The sequence below is a fragment of the Molossus molossus genome, unplaced genomic scaffold, assembly GCF_014108415.1.
Source record: "Molossus molossus isolate mMolMol1 unplaced genomic scaffold, mMolMol1.p scaffold_m16_p_17, whole genome shotgun sequence".
Taxonomy (NCBI): Eukaryota; Metazoa; Chordata; class Mammalia; order Chiroptera; family Molossidae; genus Molossus; species Molossus molossus.
Genome location: NW_023425352.1, coordinates 30,172,477 through 30,189,734, shown reverse-complemented (window position 1 = coordinate 30,189,734; position 17,258 = coordinate 30,172,477). Strand labels below are relative to the sequence as shown.

General features: G+C 41.1%; 1 pseudogene; it reads left to right on the top strand.

Annotated features, from left to right (window-relative positions):
* Nucleotides 1-12,030: 12,030 nt before the first annotated feature.
* Nucleotides 12,031-15,108, top strand: LOC118632715 (annotated as a pseudogene).
* Nucleotides 15,109-17,258: the final 2,150 nt, after the last annotated feature.

The following is a 17,258-nucleotide window of genomic DNA, read 5'->3' as shown; positions in this document are numbered from 1 at the left end:
ATCTGACATAATCTAGGCTGAACTGTCATTTATGTCATTTTTAGTGTGTTACCACTTCTCTTAAGGTGACTAAAGTCAGCAGTCATCCTTCCCTTTATTTTGCAATTTTAAGTCTCATGTGAACCTCAGGAAATGAACAGATTTCAACATACTTAGGGAAATAGGAAGGCTCAAATAAGCTGAAAGTCTACCTATCATAGACATTCAACAGAGATAAAGATTCATTCATCCATTCAACAAATCAAAAAATATTTATTGAGTATCTAGTATATGCCAAGCAATATTCTATATGCTGGGGTATAGTGGTGGACAAAACTGACAAAAATGCCAGCCTGGGAATGAAAGTTACATTTATGGGGTTGATACCATGTGTAGTAGGTGTTATTTACTGAGTATACAAGTGGTTGGAAAATAAGTGTAAGTTTCCTGCTATTGAACCAGTGATCAAATTGTTCATGAGGATATAAATTATCATAGGAGGGGCCCAATTAAGGAGGCATGAGTAAATAAACATGAATGATAGAAAGGGTAGTAAAACTTAGAAAAAGAATGTGGTTTCTAAGTATAAAGGTTCAGGTTACACTGGTTCATGGATACACACTTTATACCATCTCTTTAATCAGTGTTCTAATTCCCATTGTGGTTCATTTTATATTTAGAGGACAGCTAGGTAACACCTTTTTCCTTTCCTATCAGACATATTTAAAATTCTCATTATGAAAGGTATTATTCAAAGTTTAGGCCTTTTTATTATTGGATTAAAATAACACATGAGAAAATACAAATCAGTAAAGGAATAGTGTAATAGTACTTTTTCACAAAAAAAGGAGGAAATAAAAAGTATCTAGAAATAAAATTTACAGAAAATGTGTAAGACCCTTATGACAAAAATTGTGAATCTTCTCAAAATATATTAAAGTAGACCTAAATAAAGTAAGAGATATGCCATTTTCATAAACGAGAAGGCATTATAATAGAAATATTAAGCCCTGGCCGGTTTGGCTCAGCGGTTAGAGCGTCGGCCTGCGGTTCAGAGAGACCCGGGTTCAGTTCCCGCTAAGGGCATGTACTTCGGTTGCAGTTTGTCCCCAGCCCTGGTTGTGTCGTGCAGTTGGTAGCCACTCGATGTGTCCCTTTCACGTTGATGTTTCTCTTTCTCTCTCCCTCCTGCTCTGTCTGAATAAAAAATGGAAAAATGTCCGTGAGTGAGGATAAAAAATAAAAAATTGAAAATTAATTCCTTTTAATCTATAAATTTAATGTGATTTTAATAAAAAATCCCAATGGGGCTTTTCAAAGATCTTGAGAAGTTCAAAAATGTATGTGAAAGAACAAATATCCAAGATTCACCAAGACAGTATTGAAGAATATGTGAAGACTTGTTATAAAGCTATAGAAGTTAAGACAATATAATTTTTGCTCAGAGATAGACAATGAGACAAATAGAACAAAATTGAAAACCGAGAAATAGACTCATGCACATAAAGAAATCTGATATTAGATAAAAGAGACATTACAATCAGTGGGGAAAGAATGGACCAATCAATAGGTGATGCTGACCCAACTGTTCTTCATACAGAAAAAACAATTTCTTCTGACTTCAACCATATATCATAAACAAAAATAAATTTCATGTGGATTAAAGACCTAAATGTGAAAATAAAAGCACGAACCTTAAGGACAAAATTGACAAATCTGACTGTATTAAAATGTAAAACTTCTATTTAACAAAAAACACCATAAAGTGAGAAAAGGCACACATTGGATGAAGATATTTGCAATTCAATAAATGATCAATGATTGATATTCAGAATATTTGTAGAACTCCTATAAATGAAGATAAAAACAGAAAAATGTATCCTCGGGTGAGGATTTAAAAAAAAGTGTGCTATAGTCTGAATGTTTGCGTCCCCATAAAATTCATCCCAGGTATTAGGAGGTGAGGCCTTTGGAACATGCTTAAGTGATGAGAGCGGAGCCCTCGTGAGTGGAATTACAGTTGACCCTTGAACAACACACAGGTTAGGGGTGCCAACCCCCCGGGCAGTCAAAAATCTGTGTATAATTTCTGACTGCAGTTGGCCCTTCGCATCTGCAGATTCAACAACTGGGATGGAAAAACAGTATTTCTAAACCATGGTTGGGAATCCAAGATTGGCAATGCAAAAATACTGTTTTCCATCAGTGGTTGGTTGAATCCCTGGGTGTGAAACCCGTGGATACAAAGGGCCAACTGTATTTATTGAAAAAAATGTGTATTAAGTGGTCCAGTGCAGTTCAAACCCATGTTGTTCAAGGTTCAACAGTAGTGCCTTGGGAAAGAGGCTCCAGAGAGACCCCTCGCTCCTTCCACCATGAGGACACAATGAAAAGTCTGCAACTTGGAAGAGAGCTCTTACCAGAACCTGACCATGCTGACACCCTGATCTTGGATTCCAGCCTCCAAAGCAGTGAGATAAAGTTTTGTTGTTTATGTGCCACCCAGTCTGTAGTACTTTGTTTAGTAGCCCAAGCAGGTGTATAGCAATTAAATTCTCTAGTACTTTCTTGGTGGGGGATTTGATAAAATCACTGTGGAGAGAAATAATGCTCTTGCCTTGGAAACCATACTTGCCAGAAGTTTTTAGGAAAAATGGAGATGCTTATGATAAATATTAGTTTTGTCCTTTAATATTTCTGATTCTTCTCTTCTTGGGAAGACTTCTCCCCAATTCCTTGAAGTTAGGTTGGCCATGCCATTTGCTTTAACCAGTGACATGTGAGCGGAAGTAATGTGTGTCACTCTGGGCAGAGGCTTTTAGCAGCTGGTGTGCTGGTCTCTCTGCTGTCTCTTTCCTACTGCTAAGATCTTGGGAATGTGAGTTTATGGCGATGTCATAGGAAGCAGTCTAGAAACAAGAGCTAGCAGGTGGAGGCCAGCTGCCCTGCAGAGTCACCTCCACCACACTGGACTAAAAGAAGCCTTTTAAACTACCAACATTCTATGGTTGGTTGTGCTGCAGCAAAAACTAGTTTTCTTCCCTGACAAATGCCTACCCAATGACCTAATGCTACTTCTGTATATATATTTTAGAGAAGTTCTAGCAGATGTGCACAAAGAAATATTAGATTTTAATAGTAAACAATTAGAAAGTACCTAAATGTCCATCTAACAACAAAATAAGTGAATAAATTGTAAATTTATAAAATTTTGGTGAGGGAGACCTCATTCCCTAGAGAGTTGGAACCGTGACTTGTTTCTAACCAATAGAATACAGCAGATAAATTAAAAAAGAAAACTGAAGAGAATGGAAAGAAAGGAGCTGATGGCAGTAACTTTAGGAGACAGTGTTTTGACTAAATACTGTAAGGTTGAAGTTAAATGAACTGTATACAGACACTGAACTGTAGTTGGCAAATATGTTTCTCACAGGGAATTCTTTGTTTTTATACTACAGTTGATACATCTATTTGTCCTTGAGAACAATTAACAAAAAAAGTTGGTAAAATCTGAATAAATTCTGTTTTAGTTAATAGCATTATATCAAGATTAATTTCTTAGTTTTCATAAATGTCCTGTGGTTGTGTAAAATATATGCGTACAATTGAATGCCATATTACAGTTATAATGATTCAACTAGAGCTACATGTATCTACATGGGTAAATCTAAAAAAAAAAGAGCAAAATGAAACAAAAACCCTAAGATACATAAGTATTCTTACAGCATAATTCCATTGACATGGAATTTGAAAACATCCAAGAAAATATTTGTTTATGAATATTTAATGTACATAGTGAAAGTAGAAAAACATGCAGGCAATGATAGAAGTTAACTTCAGGTTGTTGTTTTTTTTTTTCTGCAGAAAGAGGTCCATTAAATGATGAATGATTGATATTCAGAATATTTGAAGAATTCTATAACTGGATAAGAAAAATACAGGCAATTTAGTGGAAAATAGGCAAATAATTTCTACTGGAATTGGAAATAATCTAATCCAGCATTAGGGACAGAATACTTTGGGGGCATGTTACTGAATTGTCCATGCTTTTTGGTATACCTAAACATAAGTAAAGTAGTTCATTAAAAAATTCCTAGGAGGTGTCTGGGAAGCGAGTACAAGGTGAGGTCTGTAAGTGTGTGTATGTGTGTGCGTGTGTGACATTATGCTTTAATAAAACTCTTTGTAAATCAATTATGGGAGAGAAAAAACCACTAGAAGGTAGCAGTCATCATCTCCATCTTTCACAAGAGGAAACCGAGGCTCAGTCTCAGTCAACTCTAACCTGCTCTAAGTCTCACAGCTAATGAGTGGTAGAGATAGATAGAATTTGAATGTAGTTCCAAAATCCATTCTCTTTTTGACTATTTTGGGTGTAACACTCCCTGGTAGCATGGTGTTAACATTTTAAAAGAAGAACTTGTTTCCTCAAATTCATCTTTAATTGGCAGAATGGCTATGTGTCACCCTATCTGTTTTCAGTGAAGAACGAAGGAGGACTAAATGAGTCTGAGATCCCTTTCATATTCCTTTCTGTGGCCTCCTTTTTGCTATTATTTAGGGAGTAATTTCCTCATACCTCTTTGAAGAAATGAAAAATCTAGCCTTGGGTTATCAATATCTTAGCATGTCTGGTGAATTTTTTTTGCCTGCCCAGCATCCATTCCCTATTCTTCTGGTACTAGTATTTGTAGTGATTAGAATTGTATTTGGCTGCAATTAACTGGAAACAAAACTAATAATAGCTTAAATAAATAAGGTTTCTTATATCACACAATGTGTCTGAATATTGACAATCAGGACTTGTACATGGGCTCATTGGAGATATTGGGTATCCAGGATATTTATTTGGCCTACCAACCTTGGGGGTGTCCAAATGCATACTCATGCTTGTTGCCTCATAGTCACATTATGGCTGTTGCCTCCCTGGCATCACATCTATATTCCAAGTAGAAAGAAGGGGTAAAGGGCAATGGAGCAAAGGAGCATGCCAGATTTTTTCCAGAAAAGCAAATCATTCCAAAATGCTCCACCTAGCAAACTTCTGCTTATATCTGGTTGAAACTGAATTACATGGCCATTCCTAGATTCATACCAGGGCTAAAGAAATAAAATTTTTAAAAAATATATTATTACTTTTTGAGAGAGATAGAAACATCAATGTGAGAGAGAAACATCGATCCGCTGCCTCCTGCACACCCCCTACTGGGGATTGAGTTCACAACCCGGGCATGTGCCCTGACTGGGAATCTAAACAGGACCTTTCACTTTAGGGGATGACACCCAATCCGCAGAGCCACACAGGCTGGGCAAGGAATAAAAGTTCTAATAATATTTTATCCCAGAGGTCAAGATGAGAGAAAGCTCTTCCTAAGATCAAAGGGTCTTGTTCTACCTGAATCACTGGAATTCATTGCGGAATGAGGTAAATGTATATTGGCTGGCAGGGGACAGTATCTGCTATGGAACTTTCTTTTTTTTTTTTTTTGTTCAGGTAGAGTGGGAGGGAGAGAGAGGAACAGAGAGAGAGAGAGAAACATCGACGTGAAAGGGACACATCGAGTGGCTGCCACCCACACAACTGACCAGGGCCGGGGACAAACTGCAACCGAGGCACATGCCCTTAGCGGGAACCGAACCCGGGTCTCTCAGGACCACAGGCCAGTGCTCTAACCGCTGAGCCAAACCGGCCAGGGCTGCTATGGAACTTTCATTTTCCTTTGTGAAATCCACTCTCTCCTATATTCAACCCATGTAGATCAGATGGAGCAGCCCCATTCACAAGCCGTGTGTCAGGAGAATGAAAAGGGTAAGCCTAATTCCTACAAGGACTTCTGCGGGACTATTGAGGAAGTGAAGCCTTCTGGCTGGTAGTGCTGGTTGTAAGGAACAAGCCTCAGTCAACCAAGACCTTCACATTGGTGATATGTATCTAAGACACAATGGTCAGATGGAGAAAGGGCCTGATAGTGTGGGCCCCTGGTCCAGCTAGGTCTAAATCTGGAGGTTGGCTCCTAGACCTTTTAGTTACTTGACCTTGTGAATTCTCTCTGTTCCTAGTCCAGTTTAAGTTGGATGTGGATTTTGCTAGCAAGAGTCTTAACAAATGGTGTAGTTAGAGTCACTTCTCTCAGGAGGCCCAGACTCTTCAATTACTGTCACCTTCTCTCTGAAGAATCAGCCAGGCAACCTGAGGGAGCCAGTGACAGTCCATTGTGTGGCCAATGTAGTAATGACCTAGCAAATTGTATGCAGGTATAAAAACAGTGTGTCATTTCCTCAAGTTGCAATGGATATGTACAAGGTTTTGATAAGTTTGTACATTTTATTGTAATGTTTTGTGCATTCTAAATATTGTTCGGTTATATAGGCTCTGATTGCATTTTTTTTTTCTTTTCTTTTTTTTTTATCCTCACTGGAGGACATTTTTGCATTTATCTTCAGATAGATCTGGAGAGAGAAAGTGGGGGGAGAGAAAGATTGATGTGAGAGAGATACATCTACTGGCTGCCAACCTGGACCGGGGACAAACTGCAACCGAGGTACGTGCCCTTAGCAGGAACTGAACCCAGGACTCTCTGATCTGCAGGTTGATGCTCTAACTGCTGAGCCAAATTGGTCAGAGCATTTTCTTTTCTTTTTAAAGGAGTGTATCACTTATACAACTTGGGTTTCAGCTGTACTCACAGATGATAAATAAGAGAAAATCCTGCTGGATAAAAGTGGAAATTAGGCTATACAGTAAGGAGTATGAGAAAGCAGCACTGTCTTTTAAGCACAGAATCAGAAAGTCAAGCCAAAGAGAAGATGTATCTTTTTAAAATATGAAAGTGAAAAAGAAATCACTTTCCAGCTCTAGCAAGTAAAAAGGATAATGAAAGAGAACGTTATCATCAATAGATAATGTCTTTAAACTATTAAGGTGATAAAGAGAGAGACTTGTAAATATTTTTGTTCAATTTCAAACCTTCCATCTTTCTGGAAAAAAATAACAAAAACTCTGTGGTCAGAAAACTAGAAAAACCTGAAATGGAAAAGCAGGAAAGCAACCGAGACAGGGAAATGGTGGTTCGGAAGCAGCCGCTCTGAGCTGCTGGGGTCGGGGTCTACTTTGAGAATGTAGCGAAATTTAAGTACACTCTTCCGGAAAACTGCACTTATATTCCCCAGGTTTTGCATACATTTTCAGGAATTCACAGACACCTTAAAATCCAAGCCACAGACACTCTCCTTCCCACCCTAGAGATTTCACAGATCCTAGGTTAAAACTCTTCTTTTAAGCATGTGAATCTTTGTTTTAAAATTCTTTGGGGCAAGAAAATGAAACCAATTGATCTGTCACATTCTGATTAATAATACTTATAGCTATCATTTAAAAACTTTATTTTTAAAATTTTTTTATCCTCACCCGAGGACATTTTTAAATTTTGTTCAGATAGAGTGGGAGAGGGAGAGAGAGAGAGAGAGAGAAAGAGAGAGAGAGAGAGAGAGAGAGAAACATCGACATGAAAGGGACACATCGAGTGGTTGACACCTGCACGACCCAACCAGGGCCGGGGACAAACTGCAACTGAGATACGTGCCCTTAGCGGGAACCGAACCCTGGTCTCTCTGGAACACAGGCCGATGCTCTAACCGCTGAGCCAAACCGGCCAGGGCTCATTTAAAAAACCTTATACAGAATGACAAGGCACGAGGCTTAATAGTCTTAAATATATCATCTTATTAAATTGTTATAATTCTTGCAATAACCTGTAAAGTTGAAAACCTTAGTTGGTCCTTGTTTTAAAGATTGGGAAACTGAGGCTGACTTAGAGAGGTTAAATAACTTCATAAAGGTCACACAGCAGGGCAAGGATTCGAACCCATGTTTGTCTGATACCAAAACTCACCAACTTCTTCTGATTGTCATGTGCTGGTCTTCCTGCCCCAATTTTTTGTTTTCAGGTGGGTGCCACATCTTCACATTTTCAGTGCAATAATATTTTAGGAACCTCCAGTGCCACAAGAAACATTTCATCAAGTTCCTATTGATGAGATTATTTAATCTATTTTTAAAAAAACAAAAACCCTTCAGCCCTGGTCAGTATGACTCAGTTGGTTGGGCATACTCCTGTGCACCAAAAGGTCACCAGTTCGATTCCGGATCAGGGCACATGCCCAGGTTGTAGGTTTGATCCCTGATTGGGGTGCATGCTGGAGGCAACCTATCCATGTTTCTCTCTCACATTGATGTTTCTCTCCCTTTCTGTCCCTCTCCCGTTCTCTCTAAAATCAATGAAAACATATTTTTAAAAAACAACCCCTTCAGTCAGATAGCTGCTCAAACTTTGCCCCCTCAGAGAAGCCATCCCTCATTTAAAATAGCACCCCAATGCTTCATTATTCTTTATTCCCTTACCTGCCTTATTTTTTCTCATTGCATCTCTCATATCTTGACATGTTATTAAATATCTGTTTACTATATTGTCTGCAAGGACTTTGTTTACTGCTGCACCCCCAATACCTAGCACACAGTCTAGTAGATGGAAGGCATTCTATAAATATATATATTGATAAGGGAGAGACTGAATAAATGAATATTCAGGGAAACAAGAAGAAAAGTGCATATCTGGTCTTTGTTTCGGCTTCACATGGCTCCTACTTCAACAAGATGGGAACATTCCAGACCAATGTTTCTCCAGCTGGGAGAAGCCTTCTGAGGGAGCTGGAATAAGACCTGCCAAGGTGGGGTGCCTCTTAGTTCAACCCCTTCCCTTTGACCTTTCCACAGCCTTGGCAGTGCCCTCCTTTCATCCTTATTGAAGACTCCTCCTCAGTGGACCCTTTAAATACCACTGGACCCAGGACTGACCTCTTAAAGCTCTCCTCAGTCCCTTAATTAATGAGAACCTTTGCCTTTCCAACCAAGAACAATGTCACCGAACTCCTGTTTCCTGACCTTTCAGAAAACTCAAGGATGTGGGACAAAAGTCACGCTGTAATTAGCCAGATCGATTCTGCTCTGCTGCTGTGGCTCTGTACAATCTGTCTTCTTAGCCTGACCAGAGTCGTCTTAATAAAATCAACATCATGTACTCTGTTCTCTTGTGGGGTTTGAACATTGGTTGTACTGATTTTTTCCCCCAGTATTCCCTTGGGCACTAAAGTTAAGACTATTGGTATTTTTTATTTACCTTTTATAACATAGTCACCATGTGAATCTTTTAAAATCTTCAGTATGCATTTGAAAACATACCGGAAGACCAAGTGTGGTATAATAAGTACAACATTTTATTTATCTAATTTTATTCTTTTTAAAAATAAACTTTATTTTTTTAGAGCAGTTTAGGTTCACAGCAAAATTCAAGGTGCAGAGATTTCCCATATACCCCGCTGCCTCCACAGGCAAAGTCTCCTCAATCGCTCATTTCCTTTTAATGCAGATACTTTTCCATTGCCTGCATTATAATCATCAGGGAAATTTTGGTTGCTTCCAAGTTTTGGCAATTATGAAAAAAGTTGCTGCAAACATTTGTGTGCAGGTTTTTGTGTGGACATATGTTTTCAACTTGGACAAATATCAAGGAACACGGTTGTAGGATTGTATGGTAAAAATATGTTTAATTTTGTAAGAAACTGTCAACTGTCTAAAGCGGCTATACCATTTTGCATTCCACAAGTAGTGAGTGAGAGTTCCTGTTGTTGTACCGCCTCCTCACTGGCATTTGGTGGTTTTGGAGTTTGTCCATTTGGAAAAGAGTGTAGTGGTATCTCATTGTTGTTTTACTTTGTGTAGGAGTTTGAAGTAGAGAATTACCATTAAAGATGATCTTTTGTATGATAAAAATGAACATATATATTACCAGCTCAACTTTGATAGTTTCATCACTTCTGTACCCCTAAATTTTTAACCTTAAAACGTTCTCAAAATCATCTTTTTTATGAGTTGGGGCACACTTGTCCATACAAAAGAAAATAAGCCAACCTCCCCATCTTCTCCCACAATCATTAGCATTCAGTAATGTACAGGAATGTTTTCAGACCAGGTTAGAAGATTGTTGCCATTGCTTTGAGCTTTCCCAGAAAAAAATCTCATCATTCCTAAACTTGAAAGTCATTTACTTTGGGGAAAACATCAAAATTCTCAAAAAAGTCAGTCCCTCTCAATCTCAAAAACCCCATCTCATCTGGCAAACATCAAAAGGTTCTCTCCAGCCCTGGCCGGTTTGGCTCAGCGGTTGAGCGTTGGCCTGTGGACCAGAGAGTCCCGGGTTTGGTTCCTGCTAGGGGCATGTACCAAAAAAAAGTTCTCTCCATCTATGACTCTGTTTTCATTTTGCTCATTCATTCCTTTTATTTTTGTGTTTCAATTGTTGATAGATATGTATTTTTGCCATTTTATTATTCATATTTTTTATCTTTTCTTATCCTTCAGAAAGAAGACTCTAATATTTCATGCAGTGCTGGTTTTGTGGTAATAAAATCCTTTAGCTTTTCCTTGTCTGGGAAGTTCTTGATATGTCTTTTGATCTTAAATGATCGCCTTGCTGTGTAGAGTAATCTTGGTTGTAGGTCCTTGCTTTTTATCACTTTGAATATTCCTTGCCACTCCTTTCTGGCCTGCAAAGTTTCTATTGAGAAATCAGCTGACAGTCTTTTTTTAAATGTTTTTTCTTTATTGATTTTAGAGAAAGAGGAAGGGAGAGGAAGAGAGAAATAGAAACATCTATGAGAGAGAACATTGATTGGCTGCCTCTTGCGCCCCACTGGGGATTTGGCCCACAACCTGGGCATGTGCCCTGACTGGGAATCGAACCAGTGAACTCTTGGTGCATGGGTCGATGCTCAACAAGTGAGCCACGCCGGCTGGGCTCAGCTCAAAGTCTTATGAGAGCGTCCTTGTAGGTAACTAACTGCTTTTCTCTTGCTGCTTTTAAGATTCTCTCTTTGTCTCTAACCTTTTGCATCTTAATTATGATTAGTCTTTGTGTGGGCTTCTTTGAGTTCATCTTGTTTGGGACTCTCTGAGCTTCCTGGACTTGTATGTCTATTTCCTTCACTAGGTTAGGGCAGTTTTCTGTCATTATTTTTTTCAAACATATTTTCAATTTATCACTCCCTCTCTTCTCCTTCTGACAACCCCATGATGCAAATGTTGATATACTTGAAATTGTCCCAGAGGCTCCTTATACTGTCCTCATTTTGGGGGGGGATTATTTTTTCTGTTCTGATTGGATTTTTTAAAATTTACTTCCTTATATTCCAAATTGCTGATTTGATTCTTGGCTTCATCTACTCTACTGTTGACTCCCTGTAAATGATTCTTCATTTAGTTAGTATATCCTTCGTTTCTGACTGGTTCTTTTTAATGGCTTCCATGTCCTTTTGTTAATGCTGTTGAAATTCTAAGTTTATTGGGCATCCTTATAATCAGTGTTTTGAATTCTGCACCTAGTAGATTTTTTTGTCTCCATTTTGTTTAGTTATCTTTCTGGAGTTTTGTTCTGTTCTTTCATTTGGGATCTGTTTCTTTGTCTCCTCATTTTGGCAGCCTTCCTGTGTGTGTTTCTATATATTAGGTAGAGCTGCTGTATCTTCTGGACTTCATAGAGTGGCCTTATGTAGCAGGTGTTCTGTAGGGTCCAGTGGCAATTCCTCCCCAATCACCCAAGCTTGGCACTCCAGGTGTGACCCCTTTCCCCCTGTGCAGGCTATGCACATCCTTCTGTTGTAGTTGAGCCTTGATTGTTGTTGCAATATCAACAGGAGGGATTTACCTCAATGCTGATCAGCTGCAAGGACCTGCTCTGACCACCCACCACCATGGAGGATTAGCTGTGCAGGAGCCCACCACACAGAGCAGGACTTACTTCAGTGGGCTCTTGTGCATGCTGAGTTAGCCCCTTGAATGTGTTGCTTGTGGAGGTGGTTGAGTGGTGCTTCAGTGTAGTCCAAAGCTGTCCATCAGTTGCACTGGCTCTGGGACATCCTAGGAAATGTAGGCCAAGGTCAGTTGCTGCCTGTGTTCTGCCTGGGGCCATCCAGCATGAGGTACAAAGCGATTTGCAGATGGCTGCTACTTGTGCTGGGCTTGGATATGTCCAGGTGAGGCCAATGGCTGGTTACTGCTAGTGCTGGGCTTGGGGCCACTTAGAGAGAGGTGCAGAGCATATTGAGGCCAGATGCTGCTTGTTTGAGAGACTTTAGGAAAGTCTGAATCATGAGCCAAGACAGGCTATTTGTAGGGAAAAGCCACTGGAAACAGTTGCCCCCCACAACTCTCATCATGATACCAGACAATGCAGTTTCCTCCTCTATGTTCCTGGTACCTTTTGAGCTGCTGCCACTGAACTGGAGCTCAGAGCCAGTGAGTCTGAATAAGTCCATGTGGGCTCTTTAAGAGGAACTTCCTGGGACTTCAGAAGCTCTTGGTCTCACTCAGCCACAACCCTGTCTGTTTTTTACAGCCAGAAGTTATGGGGCCTTCTCTTCCTGGCACTGGAATCCTGGTATGGGGAGCCTGGTGTGGGGCTGGGATCCCTGAATCCTCAGGAGGAACCTCTGCAGCTGAGGTATTCCTCTCAATGTTTTCCACTACATGTGGGTGTGGGACCAGCCTGTTCTGCATCTCTGCCCCTCCTACTAATCTCAATGAAGCTCTTTCTTAAATCCTTAGTTGTAGCACTTCTAGTCAGCTAGATTTCAGGTGATCCTAAATGATGGTTGTTATGTAGTTTAGTTGTAATTTTGGAAGGCAGCTATGCTCACTACTATATCACCAACTCTCCTTTAGTTGTAATTTTGATGTGATTGTGGGAGGAGGTGAGGATTGTATTTACCTATGCTGCCACCTTGACTGGGAGCCTAGTATATAAATATATTTTAAAATTATTTTTTCTTTATTGATTTTAGAGAGAGAGGAAGGAAGAGGGAGAGAGAGATAGAAACATGAATGAGAGAGAATATCGACTGGCCACCTCCTGCATGCCCCCCACTGGGGATCAGGCCCACAACCTGGGCATGTGCCCAGACTGGGAATCGAACTGGTGACCTCTTGGTGCATGGGTTGGCACTCAACCACTGAGCCACTCCAGCTGAGTGACCCTGGTATATTTTTTCTCCGTCCATTTCCTTTAAATCTGTTTGTGTCTTTATATTTCAAGTGGGTTTCTTGTAGACAACATAAAGCTGGGTCTTGTTTTTAACTTACTCTGACAATCTCTGTCTTTTCGCTGGTGTATTTATACCATTGATGTTTAAAATGATTATTCATATAGTTGGTTAACTTCATTTGTTAGTTTTCTATTCATTACTTTTGTTCTTTGCTTTTATCTATGTCTTCCATCATCTAAAGCTATTTAAAAATTTATAATAATGTTTAGAGCTACAATTTATTGAGTACTTACAATGTACAGCTGCTGTGCCAAGAATGTTGCATTTATTATCTCACTTAGTCCACTTAATACCTATGACATGAACTATAATTATTAGCAATTACTATATGCCTGTTATACTCATCACAAACATTATTATATACATTATCCTATTTAATTCTCTCAACAACCCTATGTCAAAAATAATGTTTTATCCTCATTTTACAGATGAGGCATCTGAGGCTTAGTAAGGGCATGTAAGTTATCAATTGTAGACCTGTTTTCCTGTTAATTTTCCAAAACAACCCCTAGTGTCCTCGTGTCCTCACATTGCCTTTGACAAATGTCTTCCTTTAGTGCCTAAGGCTGAGCCCTGTCTCTGCTTACCTGTCTCAACAAATGATAACACACGTGCATCCTTTCTTTAAGTTTGCTTATTCTTTCCCAGACTGTAAAGGCTTCTGTTGCTCCTGTTACAAATTTCTTTTTAATGTTTTGTGTGTCTGTGTAAGTAGCGGTTAGCACGAAAGCTCAGGTATGAAACATATAAAAAGTCTCTTCACTGGTGTTGCTCTCTCTCCACTTCCCTCCACACTGCAGTAGGACACGGTTGGTCCACAGCCTGGGTCTGGTAGTAGATGCCTAGGTATCCAGTCCTCCCTCTGACCTCACCACACCTGCTCCTCTGCTGTGCTGGACCCTCTTTGGGAGAGGTCAGGACATTTGCTCCTCGAACCTTCACACCTCTGATAATAACAGTCTTTCCTGTTTCAGCTCATGGAAAGGCTTTCCCTTGTTCGTCTGCTCTCATGCAGCGCAGAAACCAGCCACGTTGTCTGTGCAGGAAGCCACATACACCTGCAGATCCGCCCTGTAAGCTGGCCCTGGCTCTCCAAGTGTGATCCGAATCCCTGGGAAGCTTCTTTAAATGCGCATTCCCTGGGATCACTTTCGTGGATTTTGAGTCATAGGAATAGGTGGAATAGGGAATCTGTGTTGTTGTTTTTTAATCCTCACCCGAGGACATTTTTTTGTTTTTTGTTCAGATAGAGTGGGAGGGAGAGAGAGGGAGAGAGAGAGAGAAATATTGACATGAAAGGGACACATCGAGTGGTTGCCACCCGAACGACCCAACCAGGGCTGGGAACAAACTGCAACCGAGGTACATGCCCTTAGCGGGAACCGAACCCGGGTCTCTCTGGATCGCAGGCCAACGCTCTAACCACTGAGTCAAACCGGCCAGGGCGGGAATTTGTGTTTTAATACCCCTTCCCCCCAGAGATTTTACTTGAAATCCCAAGAATCAGATATATCCCAGCCATGGCATGATGTTCGTCTGCAACGATTACAAGGTGTTCAGGTTCTGTAAATCCAAGTGTCATAAAAACTTTAAAAAGGAGTGCAATTCTTGCACGTTCAGGTGGACTACAGCATTCCATAAGGCAGCTGGTAAAGAGCTTACGGTGGATCATTTATCTGAATTTGAAAAACATAGAAACGAACCTGTCAAGGGCCAGCGAGAGCTGTGGAATGAAACGAATGATGCAATGAAGAGAGTGGGAGAGATCAAACACACGTCAAGCTAAATTTATAATGAACAGGTTGAAGAAAAATAAAGAACTCAGAAAGCTCAGGACATCAAAGAAGCCGAGCAAAACAGGAATCTCATCCGGTCCCCTTTGCATGCAGAGGAAAGCAGCTGGAAGACAAAATGGTACAGACGCTACAAGAGGATGTGGACGTGGAAGTTGTTTCTGACAACCCTACTGTTTAACCATTTCTATGAGTGCACTGGAAAATCTCCTGTAGAGATTTAGAACGCCTAAGTTATTGATTTATTCTTTACATAAAGTGACTCAAATGATTTTCAACATTTCTGTGTCTTTACTCATGGTGCTCATGTCCTTACACATGCTGTTGAGCTTCCTCAAGATCATGGCTCTGAATTCTAGTTCTCTTAACTTGCTTAACTGCACCTCATTTATCTCATCTTCGGTAGAGGTCTCTTGTTCTTTCATTTGGCTTTTGTTTCTGTTTTTCACCATTTTGGCTATCACAGTGGGCTTTGGAGTCTGCCAATATTCTGCTGTTTGTGGCTCCCTCTCCTGGGTTTGGATGAGGCAGGGAGGACCCACTTTAACCATCACTGTCAAGTCTTAACTTTCCTCTGGCTTTTTTTTTTTTGCCTGGAGGCTAATTGTAGAGGTCACCTGAAGAACCTTGGTTTCTGAGTTGCCTGAAAAACTCCCTCAGGTGCTCAGTGTAAGAGGATTTCCCGAGGGTGGGGCAGCTGCTGGTTGTTAATGGGCCTCAATTAGCATTTCAATGGCCACCAGGTGGGGTTGAATCTCCGAGGGAGGGGCCGCCACCTCTCCCCAGGGCCCTGGGAAGGAGTAAGATGACCACAGTCCTGCGTGGCTGCACTCAGCAAAAGCTCTTAGCACCCTCTAAGTCCCGAGTGTCCCCACACAGTTCCAGTCCAGTCAGCCTTCCCTCTGCTGGAGCCCAAGGTGAGTGGCTGCTGCCAATTTAGCCTCTGTCCAGACTCTGTGTCATGGAGCCGCCTGGGACTTTTAACCCGAGGGCGCTGCTCTCAGCCAAGGGCGGCCGAGTCTGCGAGTCTGCGGCACCAGCCGAGGGGTAGCACTCAGCCGAGGCGCCAGCAGCTTCCCGCCGAGCCCCCTGGTCTCAGCCGAGTCTGTGCGTCACCAGCCGAGGGCTTAGCACCCAGCCGAGGTGGCAGCAGCTTCTAGCCGAGTCCCCTGGTCCCAGCCGAGTCCGCTGGTCCCAACCCAGGCCGCTGCATACGGTGGGCTCCCGGCCCCCTCTCGCGTCCTCGCAAGCCTACCAGGATTGAGTCAGTGTCCCTGGTTATGTGGTCCTCCAGGCTGCCTTTCGGTTGCCCCTTCCTGATGATTTGTCTTTATTTTCGTTGTAAATCCAGTTTGGTCCTGGGAGATGGTCTGTGTAGCTCCATTCACTCCGCCGCCGTTTTTTCTAAAGTGACTCAAATGAAAAGGTGATTAAAAGTACATCTTTTCTACATTGCTATATGCAAAACATTAGATAGTATAGATGCTAGATTGCATCTCAGTGTTAAACCTCCACTGATGTACTCATGTAAATCATGAAAACTCTATAAATACAAAGTGAATCGTGAACATAAAATGATCATGCCACTTGAATAATGGCACCAGGCAGCCTTTGTGTAATAACTAATGACAAAAACTCATGGTTAGTGATATATAAAATAAGATGTTTTTTGTATAAAAATAAATTCCAAGAACCATTCATTGGTGCAGGCCCATCTGGTCAAGGAGAGTGTGAAGGGAAAGCGTAATGAAAGCACACCCTCACTCATGGTTGCCATTGACTCCTCCTTTGGAATTCTCATTTCTCTTTCTACCCCAGTCCCATGGGTCTTTGCACAACTGGCTGCTACCACTGTGCCTGGCTTTCAGACTCCCCCAGCCCCTTGGCTTGGCCACAGGCAAATACATATTTACTTTATTCCAGTGCAGCTGTGATGCTTATCAATTATTTTCTGACCCTTGCTTCACTGTGAGTAATTAGCTCACACAGAGTTCTGACTCCACTCATTGAGAAGAGCCCAAAGGCACATGGTGGTTATGCTCTTGGCCATGGAAACTGGAGGGACCTGACTTTAAATCTCAACTTCACTCAGTAACACGATTATGTGATTTAGTCAGACACCAAATCTCTTTGGCCCTCCACTTTTTTTTTAGAATATGTTTTTATTTATGTTTTAGAGGAGAAGAAGGGAGAGAGATAGAAACATTGATGTGAGAGAGAAACATCGATCAGCTGCCTCCTGCACGCTCCCTACTGGGGATCGAGCCTGCAACCCAGGCATGTGCCCTGTCTGAAAATTGAACAGCGACCTCTCTGTCCACGGGACAACAC